General features: G+C 37.9%; 1 long non-coding RNA gene across 1 annotated transcript in view; it reads right to left on the minus strand.

The window, feature by feature from the left end:
• Nucleotides 1-3,034: 3,034 nt before the first annotated feature.
• LOC128315569 (uncharacterized) overlaps nucleotides 3,035-18,135 on the minus strand; it is a 122,792-nt gene continuing 107,691 nt past the window's right edge. Inside the window, exons 6-7 of the long non-coding RNA XR_008298444.1 lie at nucleotides 11,725-12,178; nucleotides 3,035-5,245 (exon numbers count right to left, since the gene is read on the minus strand). This is a non-coding gene — a long non-coding RNA (uncharacterized LOC128315569). The remainder of the gene's footprint in view (nucleotides 5,246-11,724; nucleotides 12,179-18,135) is intronic.

Genomic DNA, 18,135 nt, shown 5'->3' on the forward strand with positions numbered 1-18,135 from the left:
GGCTCCCGGTCCTTCTCTGGTCCTCTCAGAGACACACCCTGCTGTCTGAGCAGATTATGAGAAGTAAGTGTGGATTCTGCCAGCTTGGAGGATCCCAGAACTTGAAGTTCACTGCCTTCGCGCAGTCCAGGGCTCGGGAAAGGGAGTAGCGGCGGGGACATAGCCGTGCCACGAGGACCTCACATCTGAATTCCAGACTCATCGTTTCTTTTCTTTTTAATTTTGGTAAAATATACTAACATAAAGTCTATCACCTTAATCACTTTTAAATGTGCAGTTTGGTGACATTAAGTACATTCACATTATTAAGCAACCATCACCACTATCCATCTCCAGGACTTTTTCATCATCCCAAACTGGAACTCCGCACCCATGAAACCATAATTTCTTAATTTATTTTTATGAAAGTATAATTGACATGCAATTATGACCCTATTCATTTCAGATGTACATCATAGCAATTTACTATTTTTATACATTACAAAATGAGCCCCATGAGAAGTCTAGTTACCGTCTGTCACGATGCAAAGTTATTACAGTATTATTGACTGTATTCCCTATGCTCTACTTTATATTCCCGTGACTTATTTTCACCAAAGTTACAAAAACCTAGGTACCCCTGTGTTTTATTTCTTGTCTGTCTGCCGTCTGCTACAAGGCTGTACTTATTTACACGTGGCTATACCTACCTGGAGGACTGAACACTCGTCTCCTGGTTAGGGTTGTAGGCACACAGAACAAATTTCTCTGCTCCCTGACTCTGTTCCCCAGAACATGAACATCTGCTCCCTGCATGACCACATTCTTTCTTCCAAGTTAGTATTTATTTATAACAAATTTGGACAGTAAATACATTCATTTTTAGTCCATTTCTGCTATAACAAAATACCAGAGACTTGGTAGCTTATAAACAATAGAAATCTGTTTTTCACCTTTCGAGAGATTGGCAGGTCCAAGGTCAAGATATCAGCAGATTTGGTGACTTGCAAGGGCCTGTTTTCTGGCTTATAAACAGCACCTATTGCTGTGTCCTCACAGGGTAGAAAGGGGGGCAAGGAAGCCTTCTTGGGCCTCTTTCATATGGTCACTAATCTCTTCATAAGGGCTCTGTCCTTATGACCTAATCACTGCCCAAGGGGCCTAAGTTCCTAAGACCACATCACATGGGGTATTAGTTTTCAACATATGAATTTAGCCAGGGAGGAATACAAACATTTAAACTATAGCACGTTCTTCATAGAGGCGTATGCCTTATTTATCACAGTAAGGGTTTCTCAAGCTATCTCGGGTATTTATTCATAGATTACTACTACAGAAGAACAATCTTATTCTTATATGTATTTGTTTTCTAATTTAATTTTGAAAAATATCTTAACTGGATGATAGGAAAATACTCTGTTCCTCCTTCCATTTATTATCTACAGATCCTAGGTCAATTAGACAATCCAGATCTGGTCAAACAGCACTACAGATGCTGATGGAGAGGGGGAAACCAGCCTGGACAACACCCTCTGGAGGCATGTTTTAGGTAAGACTCAGTTCTTGGCCCTGTTCAACTAAGAAGTTTATCCCTTAACTGGATAAAACTATAAGATCAATATGGATCAAATTGTTGAATAACTTCAAGCAAGGAAAGAAATGTAAGATTTCAGAATCAGAATCTAAAAAGGGCTAGTGAGATGAAATGATGACCTCTAACACTGAGACTGGATGGTGGTGGTAAATTCAAGGCTCTGAACCTGGATCCCAAGCTTCAACTACTCAAGGGCAGGGCAGGGGTCATGGGGTTTGTAAATGCTCACTCATCTGACTTTGCTCTTTTATACTTCCCCGGCTTCCTTGTACTTAGGTTTGCTAGTGACTGATTCTGACAGTGGAATGTGAGTGGAAGTGACATATGTCACTTCTAAAATAAAGAAGCTAACGATCAGGTGTGCCTTTCCCCACATTCCCTTCCTCCCTTCTGCAGCAGGATGATGCCAGGAGACCAAGAAATGACAAGTTGGAGGAGCCACTAGATGAAAGCAGCATATTTCCTTAGTCACCTCTTTGAAGTGAACAGCTCAAGTCTCCCTGGAATAGGATGTGAGGAAGAATATACCTTGATTCTGTTAAGCTATTGAGATCTTGGGGTGGTTTGTTTACATGTGAAACACAGTTAAGGATTTTAGTTGGCAGTAACTTTATATGAATCAACTAGAAGGATGCTTCCTATTCTTAACTTCTCAGTAGCACTTGACCACCAGCCCCTCCCTCTTAATGGAGATACTGATTTCCTCTGGAAATTTCAGCACTTTCTAGGTTTTGTTCCTACCTTGCTAGCTGCTCCTTTCTCTTTCTTTGCCTTTTCTTCTCAAAGGCTATTAATTATGGTGAGTTTCTCTAGGTTCAGTGTTCTGTCCTTCCCTCTTTTTTTATTTGATGTTCTTCCATATGGATTCAATTACCATCTATATGCAGAGGACTCACAAATTCATTTCACCATCTGAGGACACTCTTCTGAACTCCGGACACACATAATCAAACTTTGTCCTTGATATTTCTTCATGGACTGTTCAATGACTCTTCTTACAAAACTGTACTCATAATCTTTCCTCCCAAGTCTGGCCCTCTTCCAGTGTTTCCCACCTCAGTGAATAGCACACCACTTCTCCAATCACACCAGACAAAAGCTGTACATCCATGAATCCCTCACCTTTATCTAACCCTTCCCTTCCCCATTTTATACGATCCATTATCAAGTTCTACCAATTTTCCTTCTAAATACGTCTCAATTATCCTCTTGCTAGCTACACCAAGCCACCTTGCCACTATCTGTTACCCAAGTTCCTGCAACAGACTTTTCACTGACCCACGTGCATATACTCTGGTGTCTTCTCAATCCACTCTTCATGGTAATCTTTTAAAAATTAAAATTTCATCTCCCTCCTGTTTAAAACTCCTCACGGTTTCCCATTTGTTGTATTAGGCTGAAGGCAGAACAGGGCCTGGCACCCCCTACTTTCTGGCTGACCTCACTTCCTACAGCCTTCCTCTTTCTTTGCTCCATTTGTGTTGGACTTCTTTCCATACCTCATACCTTCACAAGGGTTTTTCCTACCCATTCCCACTGCATATGCTTGTCTCCAAGACAATCTTCTGTCTTCTCATCACCCTCTTAGCTCTATCCTTCTTTCAGCATCCTGCTCAAGAGAAGTCTCTTTGAGCTCCCTGATTATCTCAAATCCTCTAACTACAGGTTTTCATAAGACTGTATACCTTTTCTTAGGACTTATTACAGAGGCAATATTACATTTATTTGTCAGATCATTTGTTCTTCTCTGTATCCTTCACTAGATTATAAGCTCTATGAAAGTAGTGGCCATGGTTTTTTTTGCTCATTTTTATCTCCAGCACCTAATACAGTGCCAAATATAGATTATACTCTCAGTATTTGCCAAAGGAAGAATGGAAGGAAAGAAGGTAGAAAGGAAAGATGCAAAAAAAAGAATAAATGAAAGAAAAAAGAAAGAAGACAGTTGCTTTCTTCTCTGTAGTTGCCAATTTGCACCTGGAGAATTGGGTTAGGTTGTGAGTACCATAGCTTGAGACAAAAACAAACTAGAATATATTCAGAAGAGAGAAACCAAAAAAGTAAGGGAAGGCCAAGTTGGGAATCAGCACCAGATAGGTAATTGGAGGTGTTTGTTTTTTTTTTTACAATTTCTTATAATCAAGGGATTCTATTTTAAAGAAAAATATGATGTACTATTTTATGATGTGAAACAATTTACATCATTTCTCTTTTGCAAATAAAGGAATTTAAAAGAAAAACACCTTCAGGTTTATAAATAACCTTCAAAATCTATTACTGGGCAAAAATACATGCAAAAATTCTGCAATGTCTCCATGCACACATATTGATTGACACTTTTGTCCCCTTTTCCAGCTTCCTATTTCTATACTAATATAATGGAATTATCTGCTTCAATAAATCTCGTGAGTATTCTCCTGTGAACATCTACAGTTTAATTCAGGAGGGATAGTTTATAATAATTATCAAAACCATTGTTTTATGTTAGGTAGAATTATTGCCTGATTGCTTCTGAGTTTGATTTTTTGACTTTTAATAATATTGCATATTAATATGAAAGTTATAGTCATGTAGTCCTGAATTTTTTTAAAAAATATATAAATACACATGCACACGGTAGCAAAGTTAAAATTCATAACCAGGTTAGCTACCAACTTGGACACTGATAAAAGTGACCAACCAGATTATAGAACCATCTGTGATAGTCATTTATTGGGAATTTCCAAGTTCCTAAAAGTTGTTGATATTTATCACAAAATATATTATATGCAAAACATATTTTGCAGTTTTTTCACTTGTATTTCTTTTTTTATAATTCAGAATTCCACAACGCCAAATATATCCTTTTCACCACTTCAAAGCCTTTGAACTGCATACCAGAGGACCTTTTTTTATTTGTTTGTTTCACCACCAGTGAAAATAGAGGAAGAATCAAATGACTTGATTCTGGATTAAGGAAGGATCTTATCTGAATCAAAGGAAGGATATATACTCTGCAGCACTTAGCTCACAGCAGAATATCAAACTGGATCACCTCAGTCAGTCACCAAGGGCTTCATCAGTGACTATGTTAAGGGAGCAGGAACAAGACTGCATTCCACATGGCCAATCACATTGGCAGGAGAGCGGGGCACCCACCGTATGTGGGGAAGAGGTCTGGATTCAAGCATTGCTCACAAGAACATGGTTGAGGAACCACTCAAAAATCACATGGGACTGGCCTCCAGCTTCAGATCTCCAAATAGGTAAAGGTCAAGGATAAGGCAAGTGGAAGAACTGGATTTCAGCCACTGGCAAAATCTTATGGGATTGTTTTAGAACAGAGTCCAGATCAGCTGCACTCCTGAATGGATCAGAGTCAGAAGGAGCCAGCACCATAGAGTCAAGAGCAAAATTGCTTAAAATAAGCCTTAAGTAAATGGAAGGAATTTAGAATCTCCCCAGGTAGTGGGCAGAGAAGAATGTGAAAATAAAATGATCGCATTGAGCTATGAAAGTCATATGTGAATCAGAAAGTTAATGATTAAAAAAAAAACACTTTTGTGTCAGTTACATTCATGTATCTTATGAAAGTATTCTAAAGAAATGAACCTTGACAATAAAAAATTGTATGGCTAACAGACTCAGATCCTCTCTTCATCATTCTTGCACAAATCTGGCCATTGGCAGCATCTATGGAATGAAGAACAAGGAATGAAGATTTAAGGTTGCAAAAAAAAAAATTCTGAAATCCCTTTTAAGAAATATTTTTTAAATGTACTTGGCCATCTTATCAGAATAAATACATTTATAAACATTGTTACCAGGTAGCAAGAGGTGATCCTGTCCAATGTTTGCAGAGATTTTAGGGTTGGCAAATATAGTGTAAAATTTGCAAAGATACTGGGCTAGGAGTATGTTTACATTGGATAAGTGAAAAAGCCCAGCTAATGCAGTGAGTTCATTAATGTCGACAGTCAATTTGAAAAATATAGGCCCCAAAGTTCACTCTGCTTATCAAAACTTTTGGGTCAAAATTATTAGGAAAAAATATTTCAACTCACACCTCTCTTGGGTTTTAAGGGAAGGGGTGTTAAGTTTATGAAATATCAAATATTTGTTACTTGAAAAGATTAAAAGAAATTCCACTTAAAAATACTCGCTGGCAACATATTCTATGATTGTTTTAAAAAATCCATTAATGAGGTGTGTGTGTTGGTTAGGGGGTGTTTAACAGCCTTAGACCTTGTAAGCTTGAAGTAGTCACATATTACTTGCAGTAATTCTTGGAAGTAACACATGTAATTCAACCCTGAATCTAAACCTCTAATCATTTAGTTTTGACAACTTCTGTTTAGCGTGTTCTGCCAACAGCATATTAATTAGATGTGACCCAATGGTTCCAGGTCATTGCAGGAAAGCAAACAAAGCTTCAGAGATTACATGCTAAAACCCAAGCATCTTCTTGGCTGCTTTGTGAAATGAAGGGAGTGAAAATCTAAAGTAATTCTCATAAAGACCAGCAACATGAGGACAAAGAAGAGACCAGGGACGCATGGATTACTACGATTATATGTCTCTATGAATTGTTTACGTTGCCTGCATAAACCTATTCAGAGTGGTCTTCACACACTCCCCACACAATCTGCTGAGTTTCTAAGGAAAACATAGAAGACTAAATAAACAACTTTGATTCTGCAAAACAGTTGGTATAGAAAGAACACTTACTGTGGCGGTCATTGAGTAATGTATAAAATTGTCAAATCAACATGTTATACACCTGAAATTAATATGATGTTGTATGTTAATGATATCTCAATTTTAGAAAATCCAACCATTTATCTGGGCATATCTAAGTGTTCTAAATATGAAACAGTATTAGTTTGCTAGGCTGTCGTAACAAAGCACCACAGATTGGGTTGCTCAACCAACAGCGATTTATTATTTTTTTTAAGTTCACTGCTAAGTAATGGAAGCGAGTGTGGAAAACATGTGTGCACCACAACAAGGAATGTAACTTAGTCACTCAGAGGAAAATTATTATATCGTCTGTCCCAGTCATATTGGTATTTCATTGGTATTTCATTGGTATTTCAAAGTAGTTATTCCCCTAAAAGATTAATATCAAAATGATACTTCTCATCTTTATTATTATTATTATGGCAATAAGGGTCACTGGTGAAAATCAGTATTGATCAACAACATTGATTTGAATTAAACTTCTTGCAGCAAAAATCTTGGCAGTAGAAAAAAAGGGAAGTGATAGCAACAGGATTTCTATGATTGTAACGTTAATGATTAAAAATAAAAACACTAATGGAAAATAAATATCTATAGTATATTTTGGTTTTTTGTTCCTAGATCGTTACAGCAAGAGGTATCCTGACCTTTTAAGCAATTTTCCTGTCAGAAACACTAATTTCTTTCTATATTCAGTGCTGGGCAAGGATATAGATGCTTTTGCTTTTCCCAGCATGTGGTATTGACTTTGGAGCAAAACTTAAATGGAACCCAGATGTTTCTGCCTTTAGCCCCAACTCTTGCCTCCAGGCCTGCGGTCTCCGGGTTTCCTTAGGCCAACCCTGATTCATAACTCAGCACCTTTTGGAATTCCTGGAAAAGAATCTACCCACTCAAAAGTATTATTGAGATATATACACTTTATTGAAACCTCTGAGGGAATGGTTTGCTTTTCAAACTCCGTAACAAGCAACTTAAAAATTAATACAAAATCTTCTTCTAAGCTCTTAGACACCCTCCCCCGCTTCTACCCATCCTGGCTGAATTTTCTGCCCTCCTTCTGGAAACTCTGACAATTTCAGATTACTCCCCCATCTCCTGTGCAGTGCCATTCAACTCTCCCCACATCTTCCACGCCAAACATGGTACACTTAAACGCAGCATGGCATTTAGGCAAAGGGCCCTCCAGGTAACAAGACACACTTGCTTTATACGGCAATTTATTGACCCATTAGGATCTCATCTTTCATACTAAGAAGTTCATCCAAGTGGTTTTTTTTCCCCTATAAATATGAAATGTTCTCCCTAAGAAAAATTCTGTAGAATAAAAATTTCTCCATTTTTCTTAATAAAAGTCACTTTCCCTGATTCAGAAATTCCAATAGCCTATAACTACACCGTAAGAAATAACAAGGAATGTGACAATCCACAAACATATCTATCAACTCCCTAGAGATCTGTCTCCTAGAATAAATTCTAAAAAATTCTAATTTCAAAGTATAAATTTCCACATATGTTTTGGTCTATCTAGAAGATCTGGTGTTAAACAGATATCCTTGTTTTGAAAATGACCTTTGATCACCCAACATTATTTCCCCATTCTACTCCCCAAGATTACATATATTTTTTAGAAGAAAAGCCTCAGAAAATTGCATATCTCATAAGTTCATATCCATAGGATCCAAAATTTTTAAAGAAGCAGATTCATCTAGTAAAATAACTTACTCAAAGATCTTCTTTTCTTGTAATAAACCATAGCAAAGAGAATTTGGACTTGCAAATGTGTGTGTTATGGCATAACTAAGATATAATTAACAAAATGAAATAAGCATTAGAATATGCATCTAAGATGGGCCTTGGTGGAGTGATGAGGAGTGAGGGTAAGGGTAGCATGGAGTGGGTGGAAATTACACCTGTTTGATTTTCCACTTGCGTGCTGTGACACCATGTGAACTTAGTGTCAGAGCTTCAGGTCTGACTCTGGCTCCCTCTATAACATTAGTGAATTATGTCATCTTTTGAGTTCCAATTTTCTCATCTGTCAAAGAGGGCTAACAAATCCTACCTCATAGCATTATTGTGGACATTAATTATATGAGTATTTTACACATGGGAAGACATTAAGGCAATGCAATTGGAATTTCATAGATGCAGAAAATGAGCCTCTTCTTCCTATGCTCAACTCGGGGTGCCTCTTTGTGAGCCCCCCAGATCATCTGTGCTTAACACTCAACAAGCTTCCAAGGAGATTGTTTTGATCCAATATTTTGTCTAAAATTTGCTAGGTTAGCTCTGGGGCCACATTCTGACTTTCACGGGCCCAGGCACTTTTGCCCTTGTGGGCTCCTTCCTCCATAAAAGCATATTCAAAATTATGTTTTCTGAATGTGTTGGCATAAAGATGAACACAACCTGGGCTTCATCTATTTTTATATACTTATTATTATAATACTCGTTTTTCTTCTGGTTTTTTTTAAAGGAGTGAAAACATTTTTGTGGGCCTCTAAAAGTATCTTGGGCCCTGGGCACTCTACCTACTGAGCCTACTGGATAAGTCAGCCCCAGTTAGCTTCTTGCTCCTCTTGGAGGCTCCAACTTTTCATTTGTGGTACTTTTTCTCAAGTTTTTAAGGAAAAGTCTCAATCCCCTCTCTTCTCTTACTCTTTGTTGTACACATTAATTTTCTCTAATCTCTCTTCATAGACTCAAACCTCTTATCCTTTTATCATCTGGTTGATTTCCTTGGGTGCCTTTGAATTCTAGCCAAGGTATTGATGCTTCTCTTTGGTTAAGTGTAAAACTGTATATGATATCCTATGCCACCTGATGTAGGCCATATTGAACAAAATGATTTATTTCCTCTTCAGACATGTGAAACTCTACTTTTTGAACTTTTCTAAGTGCATTTGGGCTTTTTAATTTTTATTTGTTTTTAGTAGCTGTCAAGGCATATTTAATTTCTTCTGACCTCTTACCCTCAGATTTTACTGCTTCCCAAATGTCATTGTTTCATTTGTTCCTTTTTATACTTCATACACAGAATATTCTCAAATCAAAACTAATAATAAATCAAACACTTAGCCATGGAGATTCGGCATACCATCACCTGTCTCCAAAGTGTAGCCATTAAAAGAAAGGGGCAACCCCAGCGACCCAGATTTTAAGAGTGTTTACAACAGAATGGCACATGAAATATGACACAATTCACCTTTCTTTGCTACATGGTGATCACTTAAAACATTCACTTTACACTTATCTAAAAGTCATTTATACTAGTTTTTGCTTTACATTAACTTAAGTAGTTTAAATTTTTATTTTATTTCTGGTTTCAAAATTCTAGATGCTCAAAAAAATGGTTTCTCTGTTTTCTCTGCAGTTTTACTAATGAGTATTGAATTAACATAATTCATTTTTAATTATACTGTGCTGTATTCTAAGAAAAGAGTTAAGGTCTATAAAGATGCTTGCAATATGGTATCACAAAATAAATTTGAAATAAATTAAGAAACAATCAAAGAAAATAAAAGTAAGGAAATACGTTAGAAAAAGAAATAAGGAAAATAGAAAAGGAAATAAGTCAGAAATGTATGAAAATATATGCTTTGAGTGCACACACTCTTGCTGGAAACTGGCCACAGATTTGACTTGAAGCACAGCTTTTGAATACTAGGGTAAGGCAAACAATGTATGCCTCATTTCTTCCACCCAAAAACTGATAAAAAATATTTACTAGATACTTACTTGGGATGAATAAAAATAGTATCAAATAATTTTTATTTGATCACATGGCTATGAATCCTTTAAAGGGAAGACAAAATGTTATATCATAAAGTTTACCTCTGTTCCATCCCCCTTAAGCTTCCCATCTGCCGCTTCTGATTTCTCAGTAACACAAGGAAAATTGTCAATTATCTACAGCCAGAAATTCTCATCTGCTTTTTAAAAATCATCAGGGCTGTCAAGCTGTGCACTGCCAAACTAAGGGATGCTCTTCACAGGCTATATGTTAGAAATTAGAAAACAAAAGTATAAAGAATATACAAAAGAGTATAAGATGCATCTTAATTACACAGAGACAATATCTGTTAACACTTTGTTCATCTTTTATTTTTTTAAGGACAGCTTCCTACAAGGGGAATTCTTGCATCAAAAGATACACTTATTTATGGGGCACCTGGGTATGGGTAGCTCAGTCAGTTAAGCATCTGACTGTTGATTTTGGCTCAGGTCATGATCACATGATGGTAAGACCCAGCCCCACATCAGGCTCTGTGCTGAGTGTGGAGCCTGCTTGGGCTTCTCTCCCTCTCACTCTCTCTCTGCCCCTTCCCTGCTCCCCTGATCGTGCGTGTTTTCTCTCTCCTTCTCTGTCTCTCTCTCTCTCTCTCTCTCTCAAAATAAATAAATAAACATTTTAAAAAAAGATGTGCTTGTTTTTAAAACAAAATTTGTCAAATTAGCCCTCAATCTGTAGTATATGAGGAAGGTCATTTCAGTATATCCTTGCTAAATTTGTGGTTCAAGTGTTTCCTTTATAACATGAAGATAATATTATCTAAAAATAACCCTATTAGCTCATAGGGTTACTGTAAATAATAAATGAGTTAGCAATACATAAAATACTTAGAACAATATTATGCACATTTTTTCCATTATTCACAAATTTCATATAAAATTGGTTTCTCATTTTTTTCATAGTTATTAGGGATATATGGAATACATTTTCATATATTTATTGGACATTTTTTCTTTAATTAATTGTCTATTCAGATCTTTAGCACCACTTTCTAATGGTTGCTTGATTATTTTATGCTTTCTTTGTATATTGAGGATATTAACTGTGTACCTGACATAAATGTTTCAAATATTTCTCTCAGTTCCTGGTTTTTTACCTTCAGTTTTATGTTTCTTTACAAATATGTTCTTTACAAATTTTCCTCTTTTTATATAGAATTTAGGACCTATCTTAATCCAGTATGACCTCATCTTAATTTGACTGTATCTGCCAAGACTTTATTTCCAAATACAGTCACATTCACAGGTTTCTGTCAACATGAATTTTGGCAGAACAGTATTCAACCCATTACATGAAGTAATTTTGTAGCCCAAGATCACAAAAATATTCACCTATATTTTGTATGTATGTATTTTTACATTATTCTTTAATCTATCTGAATTTCCATTGTTTTCTGATGTAATTAATGTTAATCATTTAGGCTGGGTACATTATCTTGAAACTTTTTTCAAGTGGTAATGGAAAGGTAAAATATCAAATGTACCATTTAAATAAAAACTTAGAAGTTTCACACACACACACACACACACACACACACACACACAGCGAGAGAGACAGAGACAGAGACAGAGAAATAAGAAAAAATTAAGAGGACAATTTGATGACCCAGAACAAGCCAAAGAAATACCAGGCTTACCCATTGCAAAATAAATGTTCATCACTCTTGGAAATCTTAGTATTCATCCTAAATCTTAGATTTACATAGTTTTATGAGGATGAACTCACACCATGATTTATCAGGGGGTGCTCAGCTGAACAGAAGACATTTGTAGTACAAGATGCCCTTCAGTATTTTTTGTCTTCTATGACGTCACATGTTTGCTTTCATGTCACACTTTCCCTCAGATCTGGCTTTCAGATGCATGAATGTTCCACCTAGTGCACTGGCTTCATTCATTTCCATGTTGTCCCTCCTCATCCTGGAGCGGATGTCCTGGCAGAACTCTGCTTGTTCCCCATATACTTTCCTGTAAGTCACATTGGATTCTTCAGTGATCTTCAATTATACCAGCGTTTAATGGGATCCTCCTTGGATTGTCTTGCTGTCTGTGTTATGTTACAGTTTGCAATGCTTTGTGCTTTGGTTCTCCCTAACAGTAAAGAATATATATATTTTAGTCTCTGAGACTAAAATCCTCTCTATCCTGCCTGAAATGTCTGTGAGTAGACTGGTATGCTAATTTATCACACACCGGTTATTTTTTTCTGGAAAACTGTATACTTCTACTGAAGATTTTAGGTGGTTGTATATCCTATTAAAAAGATTGTATTCAAGGGGTGCCTAAGTGGCTCAGTCGGTTAACCGTCCGACCTAGGCTCAGGTCATGATCATGGGTTGGAGCCCCCCATCAGGCTCTGTGATGACAGCTCAGACACTGGAACTTGCTTTGGATTCTGTGTCTCCCTCTCTCTCTGCCCCTCCCCTGCTCACACTTTGTCTCCCTCTCTCTCTCTCTCTCTCTCTCTCTCTCTCTGTCTCTCTCAACCGCTCTCAAAAATACATAAACATTTAAAAAAAAAAGATTGTATTGAAGAAATTGCATCCACTGCAGTAATTTCTGGGTTGTATAGCTTCCAATTAACATAAGATTTAAGCTGTTCTTCAAATTGATGCATACATTGAATATTAATCTACCTAACAGCAAAATTGGAAGAAATTATTTTTCAGTCAGTTACTAAATACACCCTAGTGAAAATACTCCTTTTGGATCTAGACTTCTGGGTTCTGGGAAGAAATAGAAGCTAAATCAATAGGCTAATATTAAGTTACATAAATATTAAAACAATACAAGAAAAACCATTTTGGGCAGAATGAATCACCTTATCAATAACTTTTATCTTATAAAGCTTAGTTTAGAAAGTAAATGGCTAAGTACTATTAGGACACATGGACATTATTAGAACTCTTTGGGTATTCATTATTTCATATATGAATATATCTAAACATTGTTATATTTAGACACAAAATTTGCAGATGTATGCCAGGCCCCATTCTCAACTGCTTCTGCAAGACCACCAGCAAAATTGTTTCTACATATAGATATCACCATAAGCTCTCTGGGCTCCCCTGGGTTTTTCTACATCATTGTCATCATCAATACCCAGTCATTGGAGATCAACTAGGTGCTTTCCTTGGAAACAAGCTTTTACTCTACCACAGTTATGGATGCTGACAGAGGACTTTGGTTCTGGGAGAGACAATCTATCCTAAATAGAATATTTAGTCTAGAGATTTTAACAAATTTCTAAAGGTTTTGTTCTGTAACCAGATTGCTGTGAAGGCCTGGTTATCATTATGACCCATCCATTCTATTTATCCAACAAATAATTATTTAATGTCTACAATGTGCCAGGCCCTGTTCCAAGTACTAATGCACTAAACAGAAAATAATTCCCTGCTCCTATAGAATGTACTATATGGTAGATCCTCTTTAACCAAAACTGCAAGTTTCATAATCTCTTAAGACGAATGTTCCAAAAAGGATGTTGGAACACCAGAAATAAACAGACTTTTTATTGAGATCTGATAAGAATAACATTTTTTGATACAAGAATAGATAGAAGATCTTAATCGTGTAGGTATGAGTTGTGAGAAGGAAGAGGGCCCATATCAGTATTTTAATAACAGTGGAAAAAACTATATGAGGTCAGGTGTTACTGTCACCGGGGTGAAATGGCTGTATAGAATATATGTTGGGTCAAAGAAGGGTGTTGGCCAGTTGGGCCCCCTCTATAGTCATTGGAGGAGTATGTTCATTAATGGGGCGGGGGAGGTTCCAAGCAGCAATGCATTGGAACTAATCCAATTAGCTGGTTGGGGTTACACATTTTTGGAATTCTAGGTTATGGGTGAGAACAGCACCAACCCAAATGCTGTGCTCATTTGGTCCTTCATTGAATCTTTTTGTCCAACAGTGGAATGCTCAATGACAGGAGAAAGCCTCTTCATAAACAATAATGATTTGTGTCTGATGTCAGCTGCGAAGCCATCTAGAAACAATCCCTTACCATCGCCCTGCTCCACTGAACAGCTGCCATTTCCCTGGCCTAGCTTGTACCCTTGTAGATCTGGGCAACACGAACAATGGTCCTGCACCTGCTGCCAGGCCTGCCAGAATGACGGTGGTGCCATCGTTCAAGCCAGGAGGAACATGACCATAAAACACAGACACGCGCCCTTGCTAGCTCAGCTGTTCTCCTCCCTGGTGCTCTCTCCTGCCAGACCAACAACGGGTCCAGTTTGCCTCACAACTGTGGCATGGACACAGAGGCATCACGGGAAGCAGACCTTCTGGAGAGACAAAAAATAAATCCGGTCAAGTCCAATTTAGCTTCATTAACTTCCCATGGGAGAAAAAATGTAACTTGAGTGTTAGGGTCACACGTGAGACTCCCTATTCCAACTGCCGGTTCTCTTTGTTTTCTTCTTATACTTTCATCTGTCGTTTCCCTTTGTCAGCAGGATTGGGCTGAGATATAGTCTTATTTACTGGATCCAGGGAAGGGAGATAGGGCTTTCACGATTGCTATCTCCTCCTTGACTTTCTCTTCCCTGGTGATTTTCTTGACATCCAGGCTGCAATCACCACTCCTCCTGTGATGACTCCACCAAACTATAACTTCAGTTTAGATCCTGGACATTTGGTGCTGGAAGCAACCATTGAAATTATCCTAACTCCCAAATTTTATAGATGAGAAAACTGGGGGGCACCTGGGGGGCTCAGTCAGTGAAGCAGCTGACTTTTGATATCAGCTCAGGTCATGATCTCACAGTCCTGAGATTGAGCCCCGTGTCAGGGGCTCCGTGCTGGGCATGGAGCCTGCTTAAGATTCTCTCTCTCTCTCTCTCTCTCTCTCTCTCTCTCTCTCTCTGTCCCTCCCCTGCTCGTGCACAAAAATAAATAAATAAACACTTAAAAATTGTTTTAAACATGAGAAAACTGAAGCTCTGACATGTTAAGTGACCTTCCAAGCTTACAAAAAGAAGGGGCTAGTAAAAACAAGATTACCTCCTGGACCCCTGACTCCCAATTTAGTGCTCTCTCCATCCTACCCTGTTGTCTGTGGTGTCTCTCACAACAGCTCATCCCCTCCCCTTATTTTTATTTCTGTTGCCACTTCTGTGTTCCAAGTGGTCATTAATTTTTACATGCCTCTGTAATAGTTTTCTGGCTGATATCCTACCTGCATTCTCAAATCCGTTCTAAGATAAACAGTGCAGATTACATCTTTAGAATCTTTAAAAGAGCTGGGTTTTTTTGTGATTATTCTAACTCAAAAACCTTTAATGGTTTCTTATTGCCTCAAATTAGGTCTAAAGTGGATTCAACCCACTGTATCTGCCTACCTCCAGTTCCCTGTTCTTGCAATGATGCTCATGCTTTTCTATTTACTGCTCCTTCTAGTTGGAAAGACCACCCCACATCTCTGCCTGTCAGTATCTCCCCAGCCTTCAAAACTCAAATCGACTGTCACCAACTCCATCTATTATTCCTCACATTGACTGTGCTTTCCCATGACACTTAATTTTCTCTCTCACATGGCATCCAATTCCACAGTGTAGTTACTGGTGTATGTATTTTATCCCTTCAGGTAGACTTCAGATTTTTCCATGCCTGAGATTCTCTCCTATACAGTTGTATACTTGCCTCCCCCCACCCCTGACAGCACTTAATACACTTAAATATGGTGGATGCTCAATTGAATGTTATACTATTTGAATAAAATCTGACAACAGTATAGTTTCTTAGCTTAGAAAGTTCATTTTGACTTTGTAATCTGCATTCATAGCTGCACTGTATCTTGGAATTAGGAACCAAAGCTTAAGAAAGAGGGATTTTTTTTCCTTTGTGTCTTATTTTTAAAAATTTTTCAGCAGGCAGTATCTTTTTAAAAAATGTTTCATTGGGGTGCTTGGCTGGCTCACTCAGTTGAGTGTCCAACTCCACCTCAAGTCATGATCTCACGGTTCATGAGTTCGGGCCCCACGTCGGGCTTGCTGCTGTCAGTGCAAAGCTTGCTTTGGATCTTCTGTCTCCCCCTCTCTCTGCCCCTCCCCTGCTTGCATTATCTCTCTCAAAAATAAATAAATATTAAAAGATAAAAAATAAATAAGTAAAAATGTTTTAATTGCAGTAAAATACACAATAAAACAAAATAACATAAATGTACTATCTTGACCATTTTTAAGCGTAGTATTAAATACATTTGTATTATTGTGTTACCGTCATCACCATCAATCTCCAGAACCTTCATTTTGCAAAACTGAAACTCTACCCGTTAAACAGTAACTCTCCAGTCCCCTCTTCCTTCAGGCCATGAAAACAACCATCCCACTTGCTGTCTCGGTGACTTTGTCTACTCTAGGTACTTCATGTAAATGAAATCATACATTATTTGTCTTTTTGTGATTGGCTAATTTCACTTAGCATAACGTTTTCAAGTTTCATTCGTCTTGTAGCATGTGTCAGAATTCCTTCCTTTTTAAGGCTGAATAATATTGATTTTTTAATTTTATATTTTTAAGTAGGCTCCATGCCCAGTGTGGAGCCCAATGTAGGGACTGAACTCATGACCCTGAGGATCAAGACCTGAGCTGAGACCAAGAGTCAGACGCTTAACCAACTGAACCACCCAGGGTCCCCGAGGCTGAATAATATTCTATTGTGGGTTTACGTCACATATTATTTATCCATCCATCCATGGATGGACACTTGGATTGCTTCTATCTCTGGGCCATTATGAGTAGTGCTGCTATGAACATAGGTTTACAAATATCTCTTTATGACCCTGCTTGCAATTCTTTTGAATATATACCTGGAAGTGGAAATTCTAGGTCATATGCCGTTTTTTATTCTATTTTTAATTTTTTGAGTGACTGCCATACTATTTTCCACAGCACTTGCACCATTTTACATCTGAAAGTGAGATTCCTTTTTTTTTTTAATCTTCCAAAAGTCTAAGATGTAATAGAACACCTGAAGTAAAAGATAATAGAAACTGCAGCTCTACGATCCAAGCTGCTTCAGTCAGATGAATCACAGCTGGGTGTTCGGAAGCCAATTCCATGTGAAGAATATGACACAGAACCCTGGAGTTCCTGAGCCTGACTGCGCATCAGTATCCTCCCACCAGATATCCTGAGCTAGAACCTCTGGGAACCTGCAAACACATAGAACTCCTCCAGTGGTCATATGGCCTGGGTGTATGTGGAGAGTTTTCTCATGGACTATGAATATGCCCACAAACTTGTTTTGCTGATGGTATTGGGGCTGGCAGAGAGGAATAATGAGTTAGTATTTATTTTAAAATATCTACTTGTTTAAACAGATTCATAGTCATAGTCACACCTGGGAACAGGACCCCTTCATGTGCTTAACTCCAGAGTGATGGGGCAGATGGACTCTGGGGCCACATCCTGCAGGGAAGAATTGAATGGAATAATAGATGGGTGTCCAAGAAATCAGTGACTGTGGAGTTGATTGGTTCTCCGTGTGATGGACAGAGGTTGGTAGAAGAAGGAAGGCAACAGAGAATCCAAGAGTAGGCAGAACTTGGAAACCAGGTAGTTGGGAAACAAGTTGGATCAGGGGAATTCATCAGTAGGGAGCAGGGGTAAGATAAAATAGAGGGTAAAGAAGAAAAATCCTAATTCTAGAGGGAATGAAGTTTTTGGAAGTTCACAAATTAAGAAATCAGGCATAAAATAATAACAAGGCTAACATTAAAGGTGACATCCTTCTTTCCATAACTTTTTCATTTGGTCCCCTTTCATCTATGCAGCGACAATCAATGCAGACCTTCTTGGTGCTTGGCATTATTACTCTGGGCCCAGAGTGCTCTCCCGGAATCCTCCGATTCTTGTTACTCAAGGTAAGGAATGGTTCAGTGGCCTCACCATAGAATATTGTTCCTAACACCCTATAAACTGGCTGATTCACTTACTTTAAGTAGTGTGTTTTCCAAACAGTCCTAGTCTGTAAATAAAAAATGGGCACTCTTTCAGCAGACATTTCAATAGTACCATTAAAAAAGGGCATTTGGGGCA

This window comes from Acinonyx jubatus, chromosome B2 (assembly GCF_027475565.1).
Source record: "Acinonyx jubatus isolate Ajub_Pintada_27869175 chromosome B2, VMU_Ajub_asm_v1.0, whole genome shotgun sequence".
NCBI lineage: Eukaryota > Metazoa > Chordata > Mammalia > Carnivora > Felidae > Acinonyx > Acinonyx jubatus.